This window comes from Populus nigra, chromosome 2, assembly GCF_951802175.1.
Source record: "Populus nigra chromosome 2, ddPopNigr1.1, whole genome shotgun sequence".
In the NCBI taxonomy this organism is placed as follows: Eukaryota; Viridiplantae; Streptophyta; class Magnoliopsida; order Malpighiales; family Salicaceae; genus Populus; species Populus nigra.
This window is the reverse complement of record NC_084853.1, coordinates 10,847,287-10,852,286: the sequence shown is the minus strand read 5'-3', so window position 1 is coordinate 10,852,286 and position 5,000 is coordinate 10,847,287.

Here is a 5,000-nt window from a genome sequence, read left to right as displayed (position 1 = left end):
CACGGCGGGCAGTGTTGGAATCGGCAGCGCCGACGAAATCGGCAAAGTCGGCAGAATCGGCAGCGCAGATTTTTCGACGAACACGGGCTGGACGGTGGACTGTCCAGGCCAGGCAGGAAAATTTGTCGAGGGGACACGCTGACGAAACAGCGCTGGTTCAGGCACGGCGGGCAGTGTTGGAATCGGCAGCGCCGACGAAATCGGCAAAGTCGGCAGAATCGGCAGCGCAGATTTTTCGACGAACATGGGCTGGACGCTGGACTGGCCGGGCCATGCAGGAAAATTCATCGAGGGGACACGCTGACGAAACAGCGCTGGTTCAGGCACGGCGGGCAGTGGTGGAATCGGCAGCGCCGACGAAATCGGCAAAGTCGGCAGAATCGGCAGCGGGTGCTGGCGATGGGTCTGGACGGGCTGGATAGTCCAAGGCTCGACGAGAAAGACTGCTGGTTTAGACACTGGGGCAGTGGCAGCCCGCGGGACAGTGTCGGCAGATTCGGCAGCGCAGATTTGTGCGGCTGCAGGTTCGTCGGGGAAAATCGGCAGCGCAGATTTTGCGACGAACATGGGCTGGGCGATGGACTGTCCAGGCCAGGCAGGAAAATTTGTCGAGGGGACACGCTGACGAAACAGCGCTGGTTCAGGCACGGCGGGCAGTGTTGGAATCGGCAGCGCCGACGAAATCGGCAAAGTCGGCAGAATCGGCAGCGCAGATTTTTCGACGAACACGGGCTGGACGGTGGACTGTCCAGGCCAGGCAGGAAAATTCGTCGAGGGGACACGCTGACGAAACAGCGCTGGTTCAGACACGGTGGGCGCAGTGTTGGAATCGGCAGCGCCGAGAAAATCGGCAAAGTCGGCAGAATCGGCAGCAGGTGCTGGCGATGAGTCAGGACGGACTGGATAGTCCAAGGCTCGATGAGAAAGACCGCTGGTTTAGACACTGGGGCAGTGGCAGCCCGCGGGGCAGTGTCGGCAGATTCGGCAGCAGTGTCTGCCGATTCGGCAGCGTTGGCTTGTTGGCGCGGGGGGCCGATTCGAGTGGGGACTTGGGCAGCGGGCAGTGAAAGCAAGAGTTTCCCCGATGCTGCCGGGAAAAACGCTCCCCGGGATGGCCGGGTGAGATGACCCGGCGGCCCGCGACGGGTCATTCAATTCCATGCCCCGTCAACATAACTCCCGATGTACTGTTTGCTTTTTCGGAAGAAGAGATCCATCCCCCCATCCTCGGCCAGCCAAAAACGCTCCAATTAATGGCCGGGTGAGATGACCCGGAGGCCCGCGACGCGTCATTCAAATCACTGCCCTATCGGCTACAACTGCTGATGGGTGGGATTAGAGGCCTGCCATGGTGGTGAGGGGCGGCGAGGACCGTGAAAGCTAGAGTTTTTCAGAGGCTGCCGGGAAAAAGGCCCCTCGGGTGGCGGGGTGCGAGGACCAGGCGCGTCATTCAATTCTCTTCCCTATCAACTTGGCTCCCGTTGGCGGGATTGGAGGCCTACTGTTTGTTACAGGGCTAAAATCGTCAGGGGAAGAGCTGACGAAACAATGCTGGTTTGGATGCAGGGGGTAGTGTTGGAATCGGCAGCGCGGACAAAATCGGCAAAGTCGACAAAAAAGACTGTTGGTCTGGACATCGGGGCAGCGGCAGCCATGCCGACAGGGGGGGAAATCGGCAGCACAGATTTGTGCAGCTGCAGGTTCGTCGGGGAAATCGGCAGCGCAGATTTTTCGATGAACATGGGCTGGAAGATGGACTGTCCAGGCCAGGCAGGGAAATTCGTCAAGGGGACACGCTGACGAAACAGCGCTGGTTCAGGCACGGCGGGCAGTGTTGGAATCGGCAGCGCCGACGAAATCGGCAAAGTCGGCAGAATCGGCAGCGGGTGCTGGCGATGAGTCTGGACGATTTATAGTCCAGGGCTTGATGGAAAAGACTGTTGGTCCAGACAATGGGGCAGTGGCAGCGCGGATTTGTGCAGCTGCAGGTTCGTCGGGGAAAATCGGCAGCGCAGATTTTTCGACGAACAGGGGCTGGGCGCTGGACTGGCCGGGCCAGGCAGGAAAATTCGTCAGGGGGGCACGCTGACGAAAACAGGGGCTGCGGAGTGGAAAATCGGCAGCGCAGATTTTTCGACGAACAGGGGCTGGATGCTGGACCGGCCGGGCCAGGCAGGAAAATTCGTCAGGGGGGCACGCTGACGAAAAGAGGGGCTGCCGCGTGGAAAATCGGCAGCGCAGATTTTTCGACGAACAGGGGCTGGACGCTGGACTGGGCCAGGCAGGAAAATTCGTCAGGGGGCACGCTGACGAAAAGAGGGGCTGCCGCGTGGAAAATCGGCAGCGCAGATTTTTCGACGAACATTCGTCAGGGGGGCACGCTGACGAAAAGAGGGGCTGCCGCGTGGAAAATCGGCAGCGCAGATTTTTCGACGAACATTCGTCAGGGGGGCACGCTGAGGAAAACAGGGGCTGCCGCGTGGAAAATCGGCAGCGCAGATTTTTCGACGAACAGGGGCTGGATGCTGGACCGGCCGGGCCAGGCAGGAAAATTCGTCAGGGGGGCACGCTGACGAAAAGAGGGGCTGCCGCGTGGAAAATCGGCAGCGCAGATTTTTCGACGAACAGGGGCTGGACTGGCCGGGCCAGGCAGGAAAATTCGTCAGGGGGGCACGCTGACGAAAAGAGGGGCTGCCGCGTGGAAAATCGGCAGCGCAGATTTTTCGACGAACAGGGGCTGGACGCTGGACTGGGCCAGGCAGGAAAATTCGTCAGGGGGCACGCTGACGAAAAGAGGGGCTGCCGCGTGGAAAATCGGCAGCGCAGATTTTTCGACGAACATTCATCAGGGGGGCACGCTGACGAAAAGAGGGGCTGCCGCGTGGAAAATCGGCAGCGCAGATTTTTCGACGAACATTCGTCAGGGGGGCACGCTGAGGAAAACAGGGGCTGCCGCGTGGAAAATCGGCAGCGCAGATTTTTCGACGAACAGGGGCTGGATGCTGGACCGGCCGGGCCAGGCAGGAAAATTCGTCAGGGGGGCACGCTGACGAAAAGAGGGGCTGCCGCGTGGAAAATCGGCAGCGCAGATTTTTCGACGAACAGGGGCTGGACTGGCCGGGCCAGGCAGGAAAATTCGTCAGGGGGGCACGCTGACGAAAAGAGGGGCTGCCGCGTGGAAAATCGGCAGCGCAGATTTTTCGACGAACAGGGGCTGGACGCTGGACTGGGCCAGGCAGGAAAATTCGTCAGGGGGGCACGCTGACGAAAACAGGGGCTGCCGCGTGGAATGGCAGCCTACACGCAGATGCGAATTCGGCAGCGCACGATGGCTTGAGCAGGTCATGGGTTCGACTTGGCGCGATCTGAAACCTGGACGAGGGACTGTCGACGCTGGACGAGCCAGCGCGGTGGCCTGTCGTGCCCCGTTCAGGGGGGGCCTGCCGCGGAGACAGCCCTCGCGGGCTCGACAGCGCAGGCCAGCGTCCCCGACGTCGCTGGCCGCGGCAGGCGAGCTGCCGGGGTTCCCGCATTCCTACAAGAAAACGTCGTGCTTTCCACATGAAACCAATCCAGTAAAATCAGCCATATTTTTATGAGGCTGCCCACTGAATTTGGGGTCATTCCGGGCCGGTTCCTAGTTTTGCGGATTTACTCGATTTCTAATGGTAGGAAAATTAAAACAAATACTTCCCGACCTCGAAAAATTCTGGGAAAATTAATGAAGGTGGATTGGATTTTTGCCAACCTCTGTGCAAAATTTCAGCTCAAAATACCAAGAAATGAAATTTTTAGAGGGGGGGTGACAGCTGGGACCTAGTAGTGTCTCCCCCTGCCAGAGCTGCAATGACACTTATTGCTCTTTAGGGAGCCACCAGGCCGGCGCCCCTCAAAGACCACACGCGCGCGCGCGCCCGCCCGCGCTGGGCGCTGGGGCGCTGGGGCCTGAGGGCCTGGGGCCCTTGGGGGCCCTTGGGCGCTTGGGCGCGCGCGCGCGGCCCCCGCAGCCATGCCGCGCTGCGCGACGCGCGGACAGCCCCTGCTGGCTTGCTCTCTCGCCCGCGGGGGGGCTGCCTTCGGGCCCTGGCCCCCCGCGCTCTGGCCTGCCCCCCGCGTGGGAGAGGCTAGGCGCTGCAGGGGCCAGCCCGACGTCGCTGGCCGCGGCAGGCGAGCCGCCGGGGTTCCCGCATTCCTACAACAAAACGTCGTGCTTTCCACATGAAATCAATCCAGTAAAATCAGCCATATTTTTATGAGGCTGCCCACTGAATTTGGGGTCATTCCGAGCCGGTTCCTATTTTTTCCGATTTCCTCGATTTTTAATGGTAGGAAAATAAAAAAAAATACTTCCCGACCTCGAAAAATTCTGGAAAAATTAATAAAGTTGGATTGGATTTTTGCCAACCTCTGTGCAAAATTTCAGCTCAAAATACCAAGAAATGAATTTTTTAGAGGGGGGGTGACAGCTGGGACCTAGTAGTGTCTCCCCCTGCCAGAGCTTCAATGACACTTATTGCTCTTTAGGGGGGTGCCCCCTGACTGGCCATGGGGCGCGCTGGCCTGGCGCCCATAGGCCTGCCGCGGGGGATATGTGGGCTGTTGCTAAACTCGGACTAAGGTGGGGGGCCTCATGGCCCGAAGTATTGCCGGCATCGATGACCCGTTTTCCGGCCGGCGACGACCCGATTCCGGCCACCGTCTTCGGGACCCGCTCCAAGCCGTCGGGCGCGTTGGGGCTGCTTATCCGCGGCGTGGGCGTGGCATTCATTTGCCGTGCTTGTGCCAAGGTGCTGGCAGCTGCTGCGCGGCTGTCTGCTTGCCGCGACGTCACGGCGGCGGTGGCCGCTGCCCCTGCTCGCAAGTCGGAGGCCTGGCCGACGTGGCTGGTGCGGACCGCCGAGCTTGGGGATTGCGAGGAGAGCTCTACGCTGGCGTGGGCGTGGCATTAAATTGCCGTGCGCGCGCCCATGCGTTGGCTCTCCTCGCAATCCCCGACCTCG